This window comes from Lynx canadensis, chromosome A3, assembly GCF_007474595.2.
Source record: "Lynx canadensis isolate LIC74 chromosome A3, mLynCan4.pri.v2, whole genome shotgun sequence".
Lineage (NCBI taxonomy): Eukaryota > Metazoa > Chordata > Mammalia > Carnivora > Felidae > Lynx > Lynx canadensis.
In genome coordinates, this window is record NC_044305.1 from 54442805 (window position 1) to 54467383 (window position 24579).

Genomic DNA, 24579 nt, shown 5'->3' on the forward strand with positions numbered 1-24579 from the left:
TGCCCAGAGGCTCTGCTGGTTGTCAGACAAAGTGAGATCCCTTCCCAGCCCTGTGGCTTCCCCCTTCCACTGCTCTTTGAATTGCTGGAATACATGCGGGGCCTGGGATGTCCTTGAGGCGGGCAGGCCAAATGGGGAGCCAGCAGCCCCTTCCCATCTGGGGGCTGAGGCTCCTTTAATTTGGATACCTTAAAAGGCTTGCGGGAGCAAGGGGTTGGGTTCTTATCTCCTGAGCTCTGGACAGTGCCTTATTTATAGCCCTACTGACAAGAGGCGGCACCTGGCCAGCAGCTGCATACACGGTTGGGGCAATCCAACAGGGTCGTTGGCCCTGTGCTGCCGTGGTCCCCTTTGGTCGGGCTGGAGGGCAGAAGACAGGACAGGTAAGTTTCCTCCTCTCCCTTGCCACCCTTCCTTTCCCATGTCTGCACAGGCTTAGATGCCAGCCGTGCAGCCTTTGTGCCCTTGGAGGGAGCTCTCCGGCACTGTGGACTTGCGGACCCCAAGCACAGACCCAGGTGGCACCGGCAGCTGGCTCCCACCAGCAGCCAGCTCCTGCTGTGGGGAGAGAACAGAACCTGCCCTCCCCAGATCTACAGCAGGTGCCTCCGGGAATATAAAGAACTTGGAGAGAGCCCTTTGTTCATCTTCCCCTCTCTGAGTGCGAATCAGGAATTACACTGAGTTTGGAACACCAGAAAGCTTTTTCTTAAGAGGAAAAAGAAAAAGAAAACAATTATAAGATAAACACTGGAGGGGGAAAACCACGGTGCCCGGGAGCTTTTTCTCTCTGACAGAATTTTCGGATGGCCTGGGGTGAGGATGCAAATTATTGACGAGTCTGATTACCCTTGGAAAGTATGTTTATGCAAGGTGACTTATTATGGCTGATGGCTCAGAAGTCCAGATAGCTGTTGTGTGCTTAAAGGAACCGCATTAATATTTTACTAATTTCTAGAGCAGGATATGAGCAAATGCGCAGGACTGAGTAATGCTGGACCGGTTGCACAATGATGTTAATACTGATGGAATGACATATTATGACGATAGGCAGCATACATACAAATGTCCTAGAGTCATAATCTTTGCAAGGCACTGTATCAGGGCCAATCTAAAAAAAAATATATTGTCAGACCAGTTTTTTTTTTAAATACTTCGAGGTCCAAAGATAGTATTAACACTTGGTTATCGGCTAATGTTGTCTTATCACATACTTGCTCTGTATAGGTCTCTTGTTGTTTTATTTGTTTCTTGAGAAATGTTATTTGAATTTTTTACTGCTAAGTTTATAACAAGGTGTGTTGTAAGAAAACCGATTACATTTTGAGATCTAGCTAATCTGACAAGAGTTTTTGTTTTTAATGATGTAGCCAACTAATCAACCAGCTCAGACGATTACATTTGGGGTGCTTTTTCCCAATATTGAGAAAATATTTCTAGGATGCCTGGGTTGGTTAGGCGTCTGACTCGATCTCAGCTAAGGACATGATCTCACAGTTTGTGGGACCAAGCCCTGAGTCAGGCTCCATGCTGACAACATAGAGCCTGCTTGGGATTTCCTCATTCTCTCTCTCTTTCTCTCTCTTTGTCTCTCTCTCTCTCAATAAATAAATTTAAAAAAAATTTTTAATTAAAAAAAAGAAAATATTTCAATATATAACTTCCATGAAGAGTTGCTCAGTTTCCCCTAAACATATTCCCCGACTGCTCACTCAATCTTGCCTGCCTTTGAACACATTTTGCACTATTAAATTTCATCATCCCATTGAATGCTTCCAGAATTCTCCATTGGTTCCAGATCCCTGAGGCTAGGCCACATCATATTCTCTCTGTAATCTGATAAGCCCTTAACACAGGGACCTACAAACTATCTACTGGTGTCTAAAGGGTTTCATATTTAAAATAGATGGCCAAGAAACTGAGTTTAAATCGTCCTCTCCCCACTGTCAAAAAAACAAAATTCAGCTGAGTAAATTGTAAAGATCATATTGTTTTATTCAATGATTCATGAACTGGGCAGTATCCCGTCCTGCAGGTAAAAAGGAGCTCTGAGGAGTTATGCAAAACGGAAGGCTTCTATAGACAGAAGGGAGCAGGAACAAGGAAGTTACACGTGGGGGGTTGGGGGGGGCCGGAAGTAGACTGGTTATTGCAAGGCTACTTTCCTTTAGGGAATGGCAGGCGTCAATCCAGCAGATGACCTAATTATTGCTGCTTAAGGGATTCCTCATCGACTGGTCTACAATTCCATTTTTGGAAGGGGCCAGTATTGTAACTAATTTTAAGTCTCAGTTTGGTGACGTGGAGTTTAGCATAAGTGACTCCATTTGGGGCCTGTTGTTTTGTTTTTAACAACACTAAACAAAGAGGTGAAGAGATTATATTCACAGTGTTTATGTTTTCTTTTGTTTTTTCTTACTGTGCACATGCTCACCCTTGAAAATACAGACCAGCAGAGAGAAGAAAATGAAAACTTATGTGTAGTCTTAGCACATTCATTTTTATCTTAACAATTTCTTGATTCTAAGAGGTCCTTGATTTTTTTTTTTTTCAACGTTTATTTTTTATTTTTGGGACAGAGAGAGACAGAGCATGAACGGGGGAGGGGCAGAGAGAGAGGGAGACACAGAATTGGAAACAGGCTCCAGGCTCCGAGCCATCAGCCCAGAGCCCGACGCGGGGCTCGAACTCACGCACCGCGAGATCGTGACCTGGCTGAAGTCGGACGCTTAACCGACTGCGCCACCCAGGCGCCCCTAAGAGGTCCTTGATTTTAAGACCAGCCATTAGGGGCGCCAAGAGGTCCTTGATTTTAAGACCAGCCATTAGGGGCGCCAAGAGGTCCTTGATTTTAAGACCAGCCATTAGGGGCGCCTGGGTGGCGCAGTCGGTTAAGCATCCGACTTCAGCCAGGTCACGATCTCGCGGTGCGTGAGTTCGAGCCCCGCGTCGGGCTCTGGGCTGATGGCTCGGAGCCTGGAGCCTGTTTCCGATTCTGTGTCTCCCTCTCTCTCTGCCCCTCCCCCGTTCATGCTCTGTCTCTCTCTGTCCCAAAAATAAAAAATAAACGTTGAAAAAAAAAAAAAAATAAAAAAAAAAAAAATAAAAAGACCAGCCATTAACTTAATACTAGCTTTACAAAAAGAGGGAAAAAAAATTCTCACTATGTTATCCAGATTGATATATTTAAAATGGATCTGAAAACAAATTACACAGGGAAATATAAATTATAATTAAGAAATATATATATATATATTCAGATTATTTGCTAATCTACCTTTTGTTCAATTTATGATTGATGTCTTTTTACCATGTATTCAAACTTTAATTCTTTGAAAATTGGTGATCTTTACATGATGTTGTGACTTCTTTCATTTAGCCAGAATATTAACATACCCATAATAGCTGGGAATAATAATGATGGGTAGTAAAAAAAACCATAAACTGAGCTTTAGATAAGCAATTTTTATCAGAATATAACTAATTTTAAAGTATAATCTGGAGGCACCTAGGTGGCTCAGTTGGTTAAGTGCTGACTTCGGTTCAGGCCCTGATCTTGTGGTTCGTGAGTTTGAGCCCCGCTTTGGGCTCAGTGCTGACAGCTCAGAGCCTGGAACCTGCTTCAGATTCTGTGTCTCCCTCTCTCTCTGCCTCTTCACCCCTCACATTCTGTTTCTCTCTATCTCTCAAAAATAAACATTAAAAAAATTTTTAAGGGGCTCCTGGGTGGCTCAGTCAGTTAAGCAGCCGACTTCGGCTCAAGTCATGATCTCGCGGTCCGTGAGTTCGAGCCCCAGGTCGGGCTCTGTGCTGACAGCTCAGAGCCTGGAGCCTGTTTCAGATTCTGTGTCTCCCTCTCTCTCTGACCCTCCCCCGTTCATGCTCTGTCTCTCTCTGTCCCCAAAATAAATAAACGTTAAAAAAAAATTTAAAAAAAATTTTAATAAGGAAGGCATGTATAATTAGATTTTAAGGGGAAAGTGCAAGAATTTCATTTTGGTTTTTAGGAAGTGGGCCTTCTTTCCCTGCCTGGGAGTGTCTAGTCAGCATGAAGCTGGTAAGGGTATCTGAAGAGGCAGGAGGAACTGACTATTTTCATGTTAAGTAAAAGCCACCAGAGTGCTTTCTGTCTGGGCTCAGTTTTGTCTGATAAATCTAGACTAATTGCAAAATGTCAGTCCATGGTTTAGCATGAGCACAAAAACACACAAAATATGTGATGTTGATTATTCTACTTCTCTCTAATTCATTTCCCTCATAGTAAGACAAAATGGATAATACAAAGGCACAAAGAGCAATGTGACAACATGTATATAATAATGAAAATGATCAACAGTGCAACTGCTCAAGAGTAGAGTATGCCCAGGGCGCCTGGGTGGCTCAGTCAATTAAGCATATTAGTCCTGGTTTTTAGACAAGGAAACTGACTTAGAACAGAGCTATCCACTGCAGAAGGTGCAACCAAGTTTAAACTGGTCTGGCTTCAAGGTTGGTAGTCTGGTTGGCATTTGAATCACAAAAGAGCAATCTTAAGGTCATATGCAATGAATAGTGTGGTTTGAAAGGCATATGCACTAGCTGAAATGGTGGGCAATATTCCTGCAGGAAGGATATATGCTGTAAAGTTTATACCGACAGAGGTATGGGGCCTAGAGGAAGTAAGGAATTATAAAAGGCAGAGACAGGTGGGGAAGAATATGAACAGTATGGAGATGGAAATAAATGGGATTTGCCCACAGAGTGAAGGGTGGTCCTACAGGTAAAAGATGAGCGAAATGTGTGTGTGTTGAGCAGGGAAGGGTAGTTTAGGAACAATGGTTTAGGGACAATCCTTGCTCTTTCTTCTCTCTGAACCCTTCTAAAAACCAAAACCTAAAGACTTCTAAAAATGAAGAGGTATCCTGGCTCCCCAAAGTCAAAAAGTAAAAAAAAGAAAAAGAGACCTCTCTGTAAAGAATCTGAACTGGGACCAATTTGAATTCCAAACTTAAAACAGAATGAAGCTCTGGGTTAGACAGGTGACAGTAGCTGACCAGGGGTGAGTGTTTGTCTCGCGGTCACTGTTGTGAGAGCCACTGTGTGTGACACACACACACACACACACACACACACACACACACACAAATGCACACACCCACATGCTCGTGTGATCCGCACAGCAGCTCTGTGAGGAGCCCTCCCGGCTTCCCAGCGTGTAGATGAGGACAGCCAGGGGCTGAGAAGTAAGGTGCTCAGAGCCAGTAGGTGGGGAAGCTGGGAGTTGAACCCAGGCAGTACGGGGGCCAGGGCTGACAGGAATCCGACCAGAGATTGCTGGAAAAGTCTCCACAATGGAGAAAGAACCTCACCTTAAAAATGAGTGAGGGCTTTCCACTTACCCTTTATTTTTCTTTTTTTACATTCTTCCTTCATTTTCAGCACCTTCTCAAGAGCATGGGAAGAGTGTTACTCTTCTTAGCCATACTCCTGAAAGCTAGCACAGTGCCTTGTACACAGCAGCTGCCAAAAAATATTTGCTGGACTAAATTGTGTTTAATTCAGGGGTAAGAAGTGCTAAGATGCGTAGGAAGGAGCCAGAAGTTTTCTTTGTTGGCTAGTACGTTTCCATTCTGTAATACTGGCTTGGAGAGCGGTTTGATATTTCTTTTCCATCCTTGATACACAGCACAAAGACATAATTAATGATCATAATAATAATGCCTCTTTAGATGGAATTTAAAGTGTGTGTGGTGTGATGTATGTGTATGTGTAAGTGTCGGGGCGGGGGGAGCTGTTGAAGGAAGGGAACAAGGATTGGAGATGCTGTATAAATTCTAGACGTGAATTTCCTTCGTCAAAATCTCTCCAACTTTGTTCAGAATCAATTAATTTATCAGGAAACAAAAACAATTTTGCTCTCTTTAAACATAATTTAGTAAGCAAAAAAGCAGGTGAGAAAGAACAGTCTCCTTATTTCACAACCCCGCCTCTAACTACACAGAATGATGAACCAAAGATTATGCCCTTCCGGTCCCTACGTCAACGAGACTTTCCCATCAGTTAGGTGCCGAGAAAACAGAATAACGTGTACGCAATGCAAAGAAAGCCAAGCGTTTTGAAAGTGCCCAAACTCCTTTGAGGCACCCCTCTGTCTACTCCTGCAAATTGAAAATGCAAAGATCCAATGAGCAGCTGCAAATGTGTTGTCGCTGTTATTAACCAGCATGGGCAATCATCCAAGTGAGGGGAGAAATATTCACGACCCAATGCCATGTCTAACATACTCTCCGATAGAGAAACTCAGACGGCAGCAAGAATGGCGGACTGAGGATCTTCTAATTAAAATAGAATTCTCACTAAGTCAGAAGGTTTGGAAACTCACAGTGACATGTTCAACAATCACTGAAATAATGAAATTTGGACAGAATTGATAAATCCTTCGGCTTCATTATTAAGCAGCTGCAGTAGCCAATCCTCGGGTCTGGCTGTGAATTCGCTCCGGCAGGATCCTGGAACCCCACCGGGGGCTGTTTCTACTTTTATACACAACACTTCACCAGTTCCTGGGAAGCCTCTTCAAACCTCTGCCAGCCTCAGCTAAGGCAGCCCCAGAGGCCAACATGAGCTCACCTGAACCACAAGTCTCTTTTCAAAATTTGTTAGCTTTTTTTTTAATTTTTTTTTTTTATATTTTATTTATTTTTGATGAGAGAGACAGAGCACAGAGAGACAGGGGGAGGGGCAGAGAGAGAAGCAGACACAGAATCCAAAGCAGGCTCCAGGCTCCGAGCTGTCAGCACAGAGCCCAACTCGGGGCTCGAACTCACAGACTGCCAGATCGTGACCTGAGCCGAAGTCAGGCGCTTAACCAACTGAGCCACCCAGGTGCCCCTCAAAATTTGTTATCTTAATTGCAACTTAAATCAGACTGTGTCTCTCACCTGCTCATAAACCCTCCTGTGGCTTCCCAAATCAAAATAAAATCCTAATGCTATGTAACCTACAGAGCATGACATGATCCAGCTGACCTCACCTCCTCCCTATTCCCCTCCGCCAAGGATGCTCCAGTCACACTGCCTTTCCCCAACTGTGCCAGATAGTTACCCTGCCCCCGGACCTTTGCACTTGCTGGTACCACCGATCGATCAGGCTCTCCTTCCAGAAAACCACACATCTCCTTCCCACCACATCTTTTTTTTTTCTTCTTTTCAACGTTTTTTTTTTTTTTTATTTATTTTTGGGACAGAGAGAGACAGAGCATGAACGGGGGAGGGGCAGAGAGAGAGGGAGACACAGAATCGGAAACAGGCTCCAGGCTCCGAGCCATCAGCCCAGAGCCTGACGCGGGGCTCGAACTCACGGACCGCGAGATCGTGACCTGGCTGAAGTCGGACGCTTAACCGACTGCGCCACCCAGGCGCCCCTCCTTCCCACCACATCTAAGCACCACCCCTGAACATACCATCTGAAATTATACTCTCTGTCACTCTCCAGCTCCCTGCCCTGATTTACTTCTTACCCCGATTTCTTTCTTTTTTTTTTCAAAGCTCTTATCATCTCACACACATATACACCCACAAAGGGACACGTGTATTGGCATCTGTCTCTCCCGTAATAATATGTAAGCTCCAATTAAAGCAGAGAGTCTTGGTTATGTTCCCTGAGGTATCCCCATCACCTGCAACCGTAAATGGGGCACAGTAGGTGCTACATAAGTGTGTTGTTGAAAGGTGGAGGCTCAAACGACCCATTTTCGTATATTTCGTTTGCACTAAAAACTCCCGGTACACCTGCATTTTGTGAAGGGAGGAAAACGGCGCTGAAGAGTGCTCGGATTTTAGCTCTGACACTTACAAGGTGCTCAGGCAAGGTTTCAACTTCCCAGAACCCCACTCCGTAAAATGGGGATGACAGCAACAACTCCCAGCAGGCAAGTCCTTGTAAGGCTTGAACAAGGCAGTAACAGTAGTAATGGCAATCATTAAGTGACCGCCCACCATGTGCCAGGGAGCGGACTGTGCATTTGACTGGCTCCATGTTGTCCTGTCTTCACAACAGCCACGTGGTGCAGGCGTGTGTGTGAAGGTGAAGAAACAGACAGAAATCCAAGGAGGTACCTTGGCTGAGCAGATGTAGCTGCCGTATGCATTTCTTATTGCTGCCGTGACAAATTACCCTACGTTTATTGTCTGAAAGCAACACAAATTGAAGATCTCACAGTTCTGGAGGTCAGGAGTCTGACAGGGTCTCCGCGGGCTAAAATCAGGGTTTCTGCAGGGCTGGGCTCCTTCTGGAGGCTCTGGGGGAGAATCTGTTCCTGTGCCTCTTCCGGCTTCTAGAGGCTGCCTGCCTTCTTTGCCTCATGGCCCTTTTCTCCACCTTCAAAGCCAAAAATGTAACATCTTCAGTCTCTCTTGATTCTGACTCTCCTGCTTCCTCTTCCCCTTATAAGGATCCTTATGATTACATGGGGCCCAGTTGGATAATCCAGGATAATCTCTTCATCTCAAAACCTTTTGCACAATCGCATCTGCAAAATCCCTTCGTAAATTCTGGACACGAGGACGTGGATGGCTTTGAGAAGCCATCATTCTGCCTACCAGTTGCGAAGAGAAAGACCTGGGATTTGAGTCTCAGCCAATTTCTTGACCACTACACTGCTGTATTACACAGCAAGCCCTTTGGTGTTTAGTAACTCTTGTTTCCTTTGCCGTAATGAAGGGAAAACGGAAAGCTTGGATCCCAGATTTGAGTTTTATATATGACAGTAAACAGAAAGTGTTGCCCCTTTCCACCCTGCTCCCCTGTAATATGGGATGCCAAACACGGTTAAGTCCAACAGACATTTTATCTTAAAGATAACCAGTCTTGCCTCATCCTCAAACATAACTACTGACTCTCAAGAAACCACAGACATTTGATAAAAGTGGTTGCCAAGAGGAAACGAAAGCCTTGCTTGGAGACAGTCCGAGCTCCCCCACGGGAGTGAGGGGTCCGGGCAGTCCAGGGTGGGCTGGAGCCAGGATGCCCCTTGGTAAGGCAGCAAACCAGGAAGAACCCATTGACACCCCAGAGGTTCTGGGACAAGCTGGGGCAACCTAGCTCAGGGTGCTCCGGTGAGGCACACACAGCCCAGGGATTCAGGTGACCTGGGACAGGGAGGTGGCCCAGGTCTCAACCACAAGGACCTTGGGAAAGTCAACAAGCTGTGGAGCAGTCTGATGCACCAGGAACAAAGGGACTGGGCCAGTGAGACCATGTGTCAGCCGTACAAGGTGGTGGCAGGCCTCCACATGGGGCTGGTGGCCATGATGGTTTCAACCTCCCAGGGTCTGGACAGAGCCCTCCTCCACCAGGGAGTAGGAAATAAGGCAGAAGCCTTATGTGGACGCAGAAGAAGTGGGATTGCGGGGGGAGAGCAGAAGCTGGGAACGGACTGCAGTTCGGGGAAGATGGGGTGGCCACGGCTCGGCAAGCCTTTGACTCCCAAATTTGTGGCAGTTGAACTACATCCTGACCTCACCTCGAGTGGCACAGGGCTGTCCCTAAATATACACATATTCATCCCTTCCACTTGAGGATGGCTCAGGAGCTGTCACAGTGAAAAGGGCTCAGTGCCTCCAGGTAGGCAGAGCTGGGGCAAAGACTGCAGGAGGCTTCTGTCTCCATGACTACCATGACCTTGAATTTTAGAAGCGGGTACCTATTTGCATTATTCCAACACTTGCTTTAAAGTATTCACAGGTTAGAAAGCAGGGGCGAATAAACACATGGTCTATATGTTTTTGTGACCAAGCAATAATAATAATATAGTTCGTGTGCCATAGACGTACTTCCTTAATTATCCATGTTAGCGTGACCATAGAATTTATGGTGCAAACTGGGGCACTCCGAAAGGGAAAGAGAGCGCTTTTAATAGATAAGCCAGGTCAACAGGTGTAACTGGCAAATGCAGTCCCTGAACCCCAGGCTTCATTCATATGCACCAAGGTCCCCCACCGTGGGGTTCCTTTGCTGGAAACTTAACGACGGTGTAGAGGGGTTATTTGATGCTCATAAGTTTCCTGAAACCACAGACATTTTTATTACTTTCACCAGGAAGATAAGAAACCCAGAAGCAGGATTTCTTTTAAGATGCTAGGATACAGGCCACCAAGTTAGAATCACGTGTCTTTCTCCAGGAGATGATTGACGTTTGAGAGCTGCAGACCCCAACTCACAGCTTGATTTCCCTTTAGGACATTTTCCTAAATCGGGTGCTTTTCCTCTCCGCTGTCATTCCACAAGGTCATGTGGGAACCATGAGTTCACAAGAAACTCTCCCTTGCCTGCACCTGCCCTCAATGGAGTTGTTCAAACAAAGGGACCATTTCATAATTTCACCGTGAGCCATAACATTTATTTACCAGATTGAGACCTGCATATTTCTAAAAATAACATAATGTTGACCAGATTTTTTTAAAAAAGAATAAAAAGGAACAGAATGCATCTTGCATCGTAAGGAGAAGAATGATTTTGTGACAGTGTTTTTTCAGGGCGGCGTGTGGGGTTAGGTGATGTGGTTGTGACTTTAAAAATGCACTTCCTAGGGCGGGTTGTTGTCAAAGTGTTGGAGATTCACTGCTGTAACCAAATTTGCAGATTCCCTTTCTCCTTTCTCCTGGACCCTAACAGTGGCGGGGGCACCTTGCTTCCTCATACACGCTTCTCAGCCGTCCTTCCCTCTGCAGATGGCTACTTGATCCTTGAGGCTAGAACCAGTGAAATGGTTTCCTCCCTGATCATTTGTACAAATGGGAGTCTTTGTGAAAAAAAAAAAAAAAAATGACAACAGAAGCCAGTGTCTTCACCAAAGAGTGGAAGGGACATGTGAGTAGAAATCTCTGAGAAGCTTAAAAAAAACAACAACAACAACGTGGCTAGTGGTCAGGAAGTCTACACTTCTGGAGCATCTGTTACCCGAGCCCTCTCTGTGTCTAAGTGTGCAAGCACAGATTGATTGTGCAGTGTGTTCTAACTCACCTCCTTTTTTTTTTTTTAATGTTTATTTATTACTGAGAGACAGAGAGAGAGAGAGAGAGAGAGAGGCAGAGCATGAGCATGGGAGGGGCAGAGACAGGAGACACAGAATCAGAAGCAGGCTCCACGCTCCGAGATGTCAGCACAGAAACCGACGCTGGGCTCGAACTCACAGACCGTGAGATCATGACCTGAGCCGAAGTCGGACGCTCAACCGACTGAGCCACCCAGGCACCCCCTAATTCACCTCCTTTCTGTACCACAGAAAATGTAAAACAAATCACAGCCTGAGGCCCTGGCCCCTTCTGCGTTGTTTCAGAGTCTCTGCAGCAAGCACTGGGCTTCCAGCCGATCCCTGCAATTTGGCAGAAGGGGTGGGGGTAGGTGGTTAAGCGGTTACCCCCCACATCAAAGGCTGCTTTTCATGACTGCTGGCTAGGGAAAGGGGGACGCGGGAATGTTGGGGGAGAGAAGAAGGGAGCCACCCTAGGGAGGATGTCTGGAAGGAGAGATAAAGCAAACTGCAAAGGTATTTTAACAGACATGCTGTTTCCATTCTTTACCATGTGTTTTTCATTGTTTTCGGTTACTTTTGACTTGAATTATGGAACTCTGTCTCTTGGTTAAGGTAACGTAGACGCAATTGCTTTTGTACATCCCAAATGAATGGTGATCTTTTTGGGTTGGGCTGGGGATGATGGTAAGTGGCCAAGACAGAAAGCATGTTGCCTTTCAGAAAGCTGGAAATGTTTTCTCTTTTCTCTTCCTTATGGGAGTAAAGAACAGTCCGTTGCCAAGAGCTCGGAGCACTTTGACAAATGCAGATGGGAAAACCTTGCGTCCACTAGGAAAAGGCAGTCCCAAGGATAAAAAGGTGTGGCCATGGGGTGCCTGGGTGGCTCAGTCGTTGAGCGACCGACTTCAGCTCAGGTCATAATCTTGCGGTTCGTGAGTTCGAGCCCCGCGTCGGGCTCTGTGTGGACAACTCAGAGCCTGGAGCCTGCTTCAGATTCTGTGTCTCCCTCTCTCTCTGCCCCTCCCCCCACTCATGCTCTGTCTCTCTCTGTCTCAGAAATAAATAAACATTAAAAAAAATTTTTTTAAGAAGGTGTGGCCATTACACTGCCAACGAGGGAGCAGACACCTTTTCACCAGAGGGGGCAGGGTGTCAGATAAACAGCCTTCCGGCTACAAAAACGGGGTGGAGGCATCTGAGGTCTGAAGCAAGTACTTCCTCTCTTTGTACCACAATCTCTTCTCCTCTAAAATACAGATAATTATATTTGTACAAGGCTACTAGGTCATTAGGTTGTCAAAGATAAGTCACATCTGGCAGGACAAAAAAAAAAAATTGGCAGAAAATTTATTTTAAGAGTCCTGATGTTTTTAAGTGGCTTATGGTTCAGTCTGTCGCTTCATGTCTCATCTAGAGTTACAATGTGGTAATTAAAAAAAAAAAGTAAATCAAACATGAGGAAACTATAAATTAAAACACACACACACACACACACACACACACACACACACAAACAAACCATGCTTGTCCTTGTAGGTGACTCATTGTTCCCGTGACAGTTTTACTTCCTCCGTAGCTTTATCTTATCTGAGAAGCACCCGCCATCCATCTCCTCCGGGCCCCAGGCAGTCCCCGTGCACAGGTCCATACCTGACGCCCATCCCCAAACTCATCTGGCCACCAGCTTGGGAAAGCCAGGAATCGGATAGTACACAAAACTCCTGTTCTCCTCCTCAAGGACACGAGCATCTGAAAAATCCAAAGTAAGAAGGCAACCAAGTCACAAGTAGGAGCATAATGACACGACAGGAAGCCAAAACAACTATTTCTTATTATCACCTTTCCTTTTTGATCCTCATCGTGGCCTGGATCGCTGCTGGGCCGGCCTGGGGTTCGAGGACCTGCATGCGTACTAGGAAAGACAGCCCTTCACTGCCTCTCTGCACCGGGGCAGGTCCTCTGGCCGACCCTCACTCAACTACAGGACTCCGGGAGAGGCGGAGGGCCGAGGGGAACAAGAAGATTGAGTACTGAACTCTGGTCCAAATATAAAAATAGTGTGGTGAGGAAATAGAAATGTATTTTCCATTCAATCAAAGAAACAAATCTGGAAAATTGGATCCTACCACGTTGAGTCCCTGATGGCAGGGACTGCGATTTATGAGGCCAGCACAGAGCCATGCTTCCCAGTGGTAGATATGCCTTGATTTAACAGTGCCGTATCCGTGGAACGAGGACCGGATTCATCTTGCTGCTCAGAAGCATTCGCTTTCCGTGAACTCGTTGTGAACACTTTCGTCCGACACCTAGCATCCAGTGACCAGGCTTGCGGGCTGCTGGCCTCCTCCTCCTTAAGCCCTGGCCGATAACCTCAAGGAGAGCGAAACACCGCCATGAAGCCCCAGATCACAAGCACCGAATCAAATTTATGAGGACTCTGTCCCAGGCACTCCACGTGAAGCTGGCCATTGTTCCAAGCTGGTAACAAGCTAGCAGCTCTGGGGCAGGGACTATATTCACTTTATTCCCACCTGAGAGCCTCGTTCGTCAATAGAGCCCAGACCGCATGCAGTGTAACCAGAATCCACAGCCCTCCCGTGGGTCTGACCTACACATAACACAGGGCCACCGGGCCACTGGGCCACCGTGGGCTCTGCACAACTTCAAGGGCCCCGTTCCTGGATGTGGATACAACTCCTGCAGCTGAGTGTCTTGGCATCTCTGGGAGACACATGCATTTTCCCTTTTCTCCCAAACCTTGCCGCCTAGCTCTTCCTTGGCCATCCCCCTTTCTACCCAAGTCCCTCCGATTCTCCCTCTTGCCACTATTAGTGGTGAGCAATTTGCTCCTCTTATTAGTAGAGGTGTCATCAGTTGAATTGTGTCCCTCCAGAATCCCTGTGTCAAAGTCCTAACTCGCTGTACCTTAGAATGCGACCTTGTTTGTTGCAAGTATGATTAGATAAGTTGGCGGGGGGGGGGTGGGGGGGGGGGCTTATCTAATATGACTGGTGTCCTTATAAAAAAAGAAAAAAGGACACACTGGGACACACAAACACACACAGACAATGCCATGTGAGCACAAAGGCAGAAATTAAGGCGATGTGCCCACAAAGCAAGGAAGGCCAAAGCTTGCCAGCAAAGATCAGAAGTCAGGTGAGAGGCAAGGGACAGATCCTCCCTCAGAGCTCTCAGAAAAGCCCCACCCTGCCAGCTCTTTGATCCTGGACTCGCAGCCTCTAGAACTGTGAGACAATAAGTTTGCGTGGTTTATGCCCCCCATTCCCTGACATGTGACATTTTGTTCCTATAATCCTAGCAAAGTAATTCAGGGGAATCGGTGGCATCTCTCTCAGAAGACAAGTCATGCTCTTCTGGAACCTGACCCAGGGCTATGTGTATAAATACACTTCATAGAGAGATGAGTCCTTCTGTTTTCATTTATTTTATTTTATTTTTTATTTTTGAGAGAGAGCGTGCGCACACGCACAGGGGAGAGGGGCAGAGAGAATCTGAAGCAGGCTCCGCGCTCTGCACAGAGCCCGACACGGAGCTCCATCCCACGACCCTGGGATCATGAGCTGAGACAAAATCAAGAGTCAGACACTCAGCCGAATGAGCCACCCAGGCGCCCCTTGTTTATTTTATTTTATTTTATTTTATTTTATTTTATTTTATTTTATTTTATTTTATTTTATTTTTGTTTTGAGAGAGGAGTCCTCAAACAAGACACAGCACACTGCTCAGCAGCACAACCTCGGCCACGGTTATACTCATAAACGTGGCAAGTGCAGAGCTGACACGGCTCCCTGTACCATCCTACCCAAAATGAACACCTAATGGTATCTAGGTTTATGGACCCAATTTTCTCGATACTTGCCAACTCGGACCTACCTGATCATCTGATCACAGTACTCTCTTGGTTCTTGTTGGTGTTGTTTAACCCATGGGTCTCTATGGTTTATTTTCAGTTGGAAGAAAATGAGTGGTTTCTGTCGGGGGGGGGGGTGTATCCCTATGGTCCAGGAAGCTCACTCTGGTGCTCAGCTGTCGGGCAATCACAGCATCACACTAGAAGGCCAAGGATTCAGGAAGGTCAGCTCATTCAGCCCAGCACTGTCTCCATGAACGTTGAGCAGCCTTCCACGGCCATTTGCAGAGTCAGAACTAAGAACAGATGTGAGACACGAGCTACACATGCTGCCTATAAATCTCCACCATCCACTTGGATGATTGAAATTATGCCACCCCCACCTCTATTACAAAACATAATAACTGCCCAACATACAGTGGCTTAGTTCGGTGGTTCTCAATGTGTGGTTCCTGCTCCCTGCATCCCTTTCAAAGGGTTTGCAAAAACAAACAAACAACAAAAAGGGTTTGCAAAGTCAAAACTATTTTCTTCACACTTGTTCACTGTGCGGACTTTTGGGCACAAAAGCAGAGGGACTCTTGTCCCTTAGCAGGAATCAAGATGGCGGCTCCCACCAAACTTTATCTCTACCCTGGTAGGGTGTCCAGCTGCATCCGAGACTTAAACTGACATAAAAAGATTAACAGGAGAGAAGCACACAGATTCTTACATGTATGTGGGAGCCTCTACAGGACAATGAAGACCCACAGGGGTGCTGGGCATATGTTTCTATGCCAGGTTGTACAAAGAGAGGCAATTGTGGCAAAGTAACAGAATAGATGGGGAACCTGAAGAAAGATAAGAGGTATTTTAACAAGGTCTCTTCGAATAGATTTTTTTCTGCCTCAGCTCCCCATCTGCTGATGAGAATGTTTTTTTCCCTCCCGGCACAGGGAGGACATCTTTCATATGGGAGTACATCTCTTGCTTTCAGGAAGAAAACAGTGGAGACCATTCTCCTTGCACCTGCTGTTTTTCAAGTGCTTTTAGCTTAAAATAATCCTTATGCCCAAGTGGGATATTTTGAGTGGCCTATTGTGCCACCCTTCAGACATTCTAATCACAAGAGGTGACACCCTTATTCTCACCCCTAAATCTACGTATTTTGGCCAATGGTGACAAAGCACCGCATATTGAATGCTGGTGCCATGCATATGTTTCATCCACAGGACAACATCCCAAACTTGCAAGGTATTTTCTCCCTCCCGGGGTCGAAACTGAGTCTTTTACACACAAGAAGATGCTCACCATCACTAAGTATCAGGGAAATGAAAAACAAAACCACGAGATATCACCTCACACCTATGAGAATGGCTATGATCAAAAAGATAAGAAGTGTTGGTGAGGATGTGGAGAAAAAGGAACCCCCATGCACTGTTGGTGGGAATGCAAACTGGTGTGGCCACTATGGGAAACAGTAGGAAGTTTCCTCAAAAAATTAAAAATAAAACTTCCATATGATCCAGCAATTCTACTTCTGGGTATTTATCCAAAGCAAACAAAAACACTAATTGGAAAACATATTTGCACACCCATGCTTACTGCAGGATTATTTATAGTAGCCAAGACATGGAAATAACCTAATTGTCCACTGATGTATGAAAGGATAAAACAAATATGGTATATAGATACAGTGGAATATTACTCAGCCATGTAAAAGAAGGAAATCTTGCCATTTGCAACATGGATGGACATTGAGCGCATTATACTAAGTGAAATAAGTCAGGCGGAGAAAGACAAATACCATATGATCTCTCTTATATATACATATATACACATATATATACATATATACATATATATACATATGTATACATATATACATATGTATACATATATACATATATACATATGTATACATATATACGTATATACATACATATATACATATGTATACATATATACATATATATATACATATCTATACAGATTGCTGGTTGTCAGAGGTGGGGTTGGAGAATAGGAGAAATAGGTGAATTGTTTGCATTTATTTAATTTAAATGAATTTAAATGAATAGAATAAAAAATCATTGTGCATTTGTTTTTACGTGCAACAAATATATGCCAGTATAACCTTAGGGACAAGGTATGTAATACGACATTCCTTCAACTACTGTTGTATCACAGAAAATTATAAGCGACAGGTTACTGAGTAATTAAAAAGCTATACAGTAAGCAGCATTTAGCTTAGTTGCCAACTGCTAGAGTAGCTCCAGGGAGACATGGTATTCTTCTCTTCTTTAAAAAGAGAGTGGAAATTTTCTAAGAAGAGTGGAAAGTTTCCTTCTTCTGACAGGGAAAGAAAAATCGGATTTTATGCTTCTTGATCTTGGAAAATTTCTGCCCATTTTTGTCAAAGGGTGAAGCAGGAGGGAGCACACAGAGAGAAAGGGGACAGTGGAGAGGCTTTGCCTTTGCACTTTTGAGAGTTTATTTCTTTTGCTAGTTGAGAAGGAGAGACTCTAAGGAGACACGGTGGGTGTTCAGAAACTGGTAATGGCCAAATGGCTTGCTCAGGAGGCAGTATGAGGGAAGCGAAAGGATCCAGCAGGACCCGGGTCAAACACTCTCTTGATCTGAATGCTGCCCACACCATTAACTCGGATTGGTGGCACATTAGTTAGCCTTTGTGCCTCAGTCTTCTCATCTGTGAAACCCCTCTATGTTGTTTCCTTTAGTCTTATCAGACTTCTTAGACTGACATCTCCACATCCTCAATCGCCATTGACTCAACCTGACTCAACTTGGCTTTGCTGACACTTCACTGAAATGGATGTCAAAAGTCAACCAACAGCCTCCATATTGCCTCGTCCAGGGAACTCCCAGCAGCCCCTAGTTTATTCAACACTACTGGCACTATTCCTAGAAATACTTTAGTGGTCAGCCTAACCACTGTCTCCCTGGACCCCGCACCCCACCTTTCTCAGTCTTTGTGGACTTCCTCCCTGCCTGTCCCTTAAACCTTAGAGGTTGTGGGAACTTGATCTTTGACCCACTCCCCACAATCCACCATCCTTCTTGGGAGACTTATTCTACTGTTTGTTTGTTTGTTTGTTTGTTTGTTTGTTTTAAATTACCGTTTGGTTTATGGCCCTTACGTCCATCTCTCCAGTTCTAACCTTCCCCCTTGAATCTCAGGTTCAGACAGGTTTGAAAAAGCTCTTTGTATGGCCATCCCCAAAGTGCTTCAGTCTCGGTAGGTCAAAAGTGAATTCATCAAACTCGTCTTTCTATTTTCCTCATGATGGTGGTAGTTTACAGTTACCCAAGTCAGAAGGTTGAAATTGTCTTAGACTCATCCTCAGTATCCAGTCATCTATGCCAATTTCTACTGATTTGACATCTTTAAAAAATTCTTGAAACTCATACTCTTTCCCCATTCCTACTACTACCTCCCTGCCTTCTTTTCACAGTACCAGCACAGCAGCCTGCTGTCCTGGGTTGGCTTTCCCAAGAGTAGGGTCTGGGAGGAAGCAGAGAAATGGGATAGGGAAGGGGAAGAAGGTACAGAAGGACATGGTTTCAGGTCAAGTGCCAGCTTCAGCCTGATCCCGCATAGACGCTCTTGGGTGTAGACCATGCCTTGGGTTTGACCCGGCCTGAGGAAGGGAGGTGGGCTTTCACATTCCTATGCCAGTCAGTTTTTGCGAAGGACACCCCAGGGAGGAGTAACAGAGCCTCAGTAGCCCAAAGGTAATAAAAGGGACCCACAGGAACCCAACGGGATCTAGGCAGAATGCTGACAATATTTCCTTACACCTCCTAAATGAGCCCTTGGTAGATTTCTATACTTCAGCCACATTTATCTACCAAAGTCAAAGAACTGGCCAGGTCAGCCTACTACTTAAACTCTTTCAAAGACTTCTAATCTCTTAGGAGCACTCTGTGAAAACTGGTTTTCTTCCCCATCTTAATAGGTATCAGAACTAGACAGGGGGAGGGAGTCTGTGTTAAAATACAGCATGGTCTCCTGAAGATTCACGCTGCACACCAACTCATGAAAGGCTCTGAAAAGTCCTGCAGTAAAGAAACCTGTTCACTAGTTCAGCCAAGGAATTATTAGCCCAATCTGACCTTAACCTGAGTGCTTGCTTGTGTGTGTCTTGTGGGAGGCACTTCCTACACACCACTGTCTGCAGACCTGGGTGGGAAGTGCTGACCTGTAGGACAAAGTTCCTCAGCATAGCACATGAGGCTCTCCGTGGGCTGGCCTCACCTCCTCTCAGCCTCATCCCTGGCTCTAGTAATGCTGAACTGTGCACCAAGCCTTGACACAGACCTTGTCACGTCACAGGGGCCTCTGTGTCCCATTCGTGCTGTGCAGCTGAGTTGCCGTCACAGCTCAGGTCTGTTGACATACATTCTAGGAAGCCTTCCTGGGACCCTGCACCAGTCGGGGTCCTCCAGAGAAACCAAACCAGATTATGGAGACTGAGAAGTCCCAAGATCTGCAGGGTGAGTAGGCAAGCTAAACACTTAGGGGAGCCAATGTTTCAGTTTGAGTCCCAAAGCAGAAAACAACAACAACAACAAAACACAAAAACAAAAACAAAACCCTGATGTCCCAGCTTGAAGGTAATAGGGCAGAAAATATTCTCTCTTACTCTGCAGGAGTCAGTCTCTCTGTTCTGTGGACCACTAAGGATGGCAATCTGCCTTAGTCGGTCTACTGAATCACGTGTCAATCTCATCCAAAAACACCCGCATAAAAATACCCAAAATGATGTTTGATCACTTAACTCTCTGGGTAACCCCTGTGACCCAGTCAACCTGACACATAAAGTTAACCATCACGGATATAAGTGTATTTCTTGCGTTCCCGTCACGTTTTTCTACATCATTTTTTTACCATCTCAACCATTTTTTAAATATTTATTTATTTATTTTGAGAGAGAAACAGAGCGGGGGAGGGGAGTGGCAAAGAGAGAGAGAGAGGGGGAGAGAGAGAGAATGCCAAGCAAGCTCCACGCCATCAGCACAGAGCCTGACAAGGGGCTCAATCTCCCAACCCAGGAGATCATGACCTAAGCCAAAATCAAGAGGCAGATGCTTAACCGACTGAGCCACCCAAGTGCCCCTCATCTTAACCATTTTTAAGTGTCCAATTCAGTAGTGTTAAGTGTATTCACACTGTTGTGCCACAGACCTCCAGAACACATTCATCTTGTAAAACTGAAACCCTGTACCCATTAAACGATAACTGCCCATTCCCTCTTCCACCTGCTCCCAGCCCTGGCACCAACCATTCTATTTTTTTTTTCTCTATGGATTCAAAGACTCTAGGAACCTCATGTAAGTGAAATTATTCACTTATTTGTCTGTTGTGACTCGCTTCTTTCATATAGCTTAATGCCCTCAAGGTTCATCCACGTTGTAGCATGTGACCCAATTTCCTTTCCTTTTAAGGCTGAGTAATATCCCAGTGTGTGCATTTTGCTTATCTCTTCATCCGTTGGTGGACACATGGGTGGCTTCCACGTTGAGACTGTTGTGAGCAATGCTGCGGTGGACATGCGCGTGCAAACATTTCTTCGTGACTCTGCTTTCAATTCTTTGGGATACATACCCAGAACAGTTTTCATATCTTAAATCAGACCAGATCTTATCGGAATTTCGTCTTTACCCAGCTGGCTCCCTCCCTTCCGGTCACACTGGACTTTAAGCTTTGGAAGGGAGGGGCTGAGTTTGATTCATGCTGGCAGCATGGTGAGGGTGAATTACTTAGCAAATAGCAATTTCCTGTCCAGTAGTTTCCTTGTGCCCACCGTCTTCAATGCGATTGCCACGAGGAGGGTATTGTGAGCTTTCGATGTCAGAACAGTCCCACATTCCAGGATCATTCACAAATTCTCCATTTCAAAGATTAGGAATCTGGGTGAGCAGGGGAAAAGGATTCTCACTAAAACCAAGAGTAAGGGACAAGGGCTATCATGATGTGCTTGAAAAGAATTGAGGAAAAAAATGTTGCGTGTTGCATTTTGTTTTCTTTAAAAGTTGCTCTGAATGAGACATCACTGATCTTTGGTAATACTCTTTCTATAGTTATAATTTGTTTTTATTTCTGAAAGTTACATCTTAAGACTAACTCAAAGGTAATACTAGGAAGTTACGCCGATGACCTTTAATTTTGTTCTACAGTTTAGGATACAAAGGGTGTCAGTCTGCCTTAGTTTTTGGATCAGTTTTATGACTGAAATGAGAATGAATGAATCTGAACATCTAAAGTGATGAAGGCAGGGGTGCCTGGCTGGTTCTGTTGGTAGAGCATGGGACTCTTGATCTCAGGGTCGAGTTTGAGCCCCACATAGGGCACAGAGCTCACTGAAAAAAAAAATAAACAAATAAAGTGATGATGGCAGTGTGCACACATGTGCTGCTCACGGGGCCCATTGTGCAGTTCTTCACGGACGTTCATATTCCTCATCTCCTGCTTTTAAATTCCATGAGGATTTCATAAATGAGCCATGGGTTCAGGGCCAAAATGGCAGACATTTTGTGAACGATGAGACGGAACTTGGAAACCTTAGAATAAAAATCCTCTTTGTATGGATCCCACGACACCTTACCTGAGGTTGGCTTAATATGCAATGTGCCCATTCCCAAAAGAACTCAGCATGCTTCTATCACGTGACGTTTTCGAATGCTCGAAGCTGTAACCACTGCCTTCTGCATTCAGCTTCACAGCGCTTGTAAGCTTCTATCCCAAAGAATTACTCACCTCACTGCTCCTCTCCTGAGCACTTCAGCATTTCCTTCTCCCTGAGTGGATCCCTTGGCTGCCAGCATAACAGAAACACAAGCTGATACAAGAAAATGTACATACCATAAACTTCCCTCTGCTTACCTGTGCCAAGAAATCCTTCTGGTCTGAGTAAGGCAATCCAACGTGCGGTTTTCGACACCAACATCATCTGGCAGTGTGATAGATGACATGTTTCCCAGAGATGAGCAGTTAGAAGAGACTTGAAAAGGCATTGCCCTAATAAATCTGCTGGTGGGCAGCTTACCAACATTCGGAGCACTAGCTATTGAAGGACTAGCCCTACAGTGATGCCCACTTCGGCTGTGTGGCCCCAGGTCTGTTTGGGGTTATTTCCCTTATCGGGGCACGGGCTCCGTTATTGTCAGGATGATGAAAGGAGAATGACTCCAGGCTTCTAGAAAGTGGAGGAGTTGCCTGGGTTTAAAACTCAGGTCTCTGTGTAGCTGGCAAGCTGCTTCCATTTGGGAGACGAACCTCTTACACTGCCCTCCTGCTTCCCGGTGTCCTGACGTTGGTGTGAACAGTCATCTTTGGTGCTCTGCTTCCCAAAGCACGCACCCTGCTCCCAGCTCTGCCGGGGGGCGCATGGTAATTGCAGTGTCCCCACCCCAGCCTGGTGACCAGGCCAGGGATCCTGGTATTCCTCATCCTCTGGAATGTCCCTTCATTCCAGTTAACTTGGCCTCAAGCCCTTGTGGTAGGAACAAGGCAGGAGTCGGCTTGTCCTCCTGGCAGAGACACTCCTACGGAGCTATAGCTTTGTTACCTGCTCCCGTGGAAAAGTGCAGTCACATGCTTTTCCAGCCTGACTCCCCAGGCAGCTCCACCCCCCCCCCCCCCGCCCCGGGGAGTCCACACTGGACGAGAGGCAGCTCCAGGCTGAATCTGATATTACCCCTGTGCCTCTTCTCTCTGGGACCAAGAACCTCCATAGGCATTGAAACAAGAACATCATCATTTACTACTGCATCGTAAATAGGACTTGCTAGAGTAGCAAGACCAAAGGATAACTTCTGTTAGTCCTACACAGCTACTTTAACAACTCCCAAACAAAATGTACCATTTACCGTGACCTCGGGGGTTGACCTAAGGAGCTGGTAAATGCCCTCTGCCCCTCCCTGATTTGCTGCCTTGCGGGGCTTATAAAGTCATGGCCTCCCTTGGAATGGCCGAAACTAAGTGTGAAGCTGTGTCGTGGAGAGAGTTTGGGGGTAACTGCTGCCTCTTCCTCTGAAACCATTCCCAAATTCCAGGGATCGGCAGGTAAACAGTAGCCTGCACCTTGTCTGTCCACGTGAATTAACTAGCCACGTGCGGGCTTCTTGTGTATTTCCCAGGTGGAAGCCTGCTTTCACTTGCTTTTACCCTCTCTTCCTCTCTCCTTCCCTCACTTCTCTGTTGTCTCACCCACAGTGTCTTTTCGTTCTCATTTGGACCAGTCTACCCAGCAGGCCTCCGCGGCCCCTTCTCTGTGTCCCAAAGCTCGGTTGCAGAGACATTCTGGGCCTTTGAGTCACAGCCCCCTCTCAGCCTTCCCGGCCACCACCTCTGGCCACCACCTCCGGCTGCGTCCTTGGCCCGCAGGGAGGCTCCCCACACTCCTGGTGACTGCTGCTGGCTCTCCTGGCCTCCCCTGAACCAGTGCTCTGCTACCTGCCCCCCACCCCCCGCCGTACCATGTGGGATACAGAGCCCCCTAAAACCACCCCTCCTCCTAGAGTCTGAGACAGAAAAGAGAAGAAACGAATCTTCCAAGACTCTGCCTCTGATCTACACCCACCTCACTTTCCTACACACACACAAAAATGCCACCGTATCAGCAACCAAAAAAAAAAAAAAGACAGAAAGAAAAGAAAACATGTGTTGAAACAGTGATGACGAATGATGGCTCCTCTAAACTCTGCATTCCAGAATCAGGGATGTCAAGTTTACATTCATTGTCTACTAGCCCTGATTAGTTCTGCTCGAGCAAGGAGCCGCTGTCCTCCCTCTGCTCGTGCATGCCCTTTGCAAGTGAGCAAGAGAGACCCATCCAAAGTAAATGAGCTCTCACGGCAAGCCCAACCAGCTGTGGGAAAGGGCGCTTCCCAGAAGGTTCTGCAAGTGCAGGGTGTTGCTTCTAATCTCGGCTGGGAGATGTCCAATCTTATTGTCTGGTGATGTGGAAGTCAACATGTGGATCCCATGACTTGGGAGTGTGGATGGCCACAGCGAAGGAGAGTACAAGCTTATTAACTTGGTCTACTTTGGTAATGTTTATACATCGGCAATACGAGTGAATGAGGGAAATACACCGGTTTTTCTGAATGCGTGATTCTGCCGTAAAGCACATTTGGTGGGAAAGGGTGATCCTATGTGGGCTCATCTCTGCAGCCTGCTCATCTAAAGCACATTTCTGGGGTGGGGACACCCCTCTCCAGCAGAGCTGGATATCGCTAAATAGGCTACCGCAATTAAACCCTCTGACAAATGGCCTGCCAGACATGCCCAGGCAGCTGCAGAGGACAGAACCTTTATCAATTTCTGTGGGAGACAGAACCTCTGTTTTGTATGCTCCCATTTGTATAGACATATTTCCTTAATGCATTTAACAGCAAATCAAGCATGTCCCAAGCATCATTTTAATCCAATGAATTCATTAATTCGGTTGCGAATGTGAATTAGCAACTGCAGTTGTAAATTAGCAACCGACACTGTGGCTTCCGTTTTGCATGGCAACTTGGAGGTTGTTCATTGTCCACGGATGAGCTGCTCTCTCCGAGGTTGAGGCAGGCCCAGGCAGGGGGTGACAGGGGCAGGCCAGGAGACGCAGCTCCCTCAGCAGGAAGAGCTAGACACTCAGAGGCAGAAGTGCTATCCTTCAACAGCCACTTGTGGACCCTCCTGCAG

The 24579-nt window shown here is 46.0% G+C and overlaps 1 protein-coding gene across 1 annotated transcript in view; it reads left to right on the top strand.

Moving 5' to 3' along the window:
• Positions 1-274: 274 nt before the first annotated feature.
• Positions 275-24579, top strand: part of FHL2 (four and a half LIM domains 2) — a 66691-nt gene continuing 42386 nt past the window's right edge. The window contains exon 1 of the mRNA XM_030310307.1: positions 275-383. The gene's annotated coding sequence lies outside the window, so the exon portion shown is untranslated. The remainder of the gene's footprint in view (positions 384-24579) is intronic.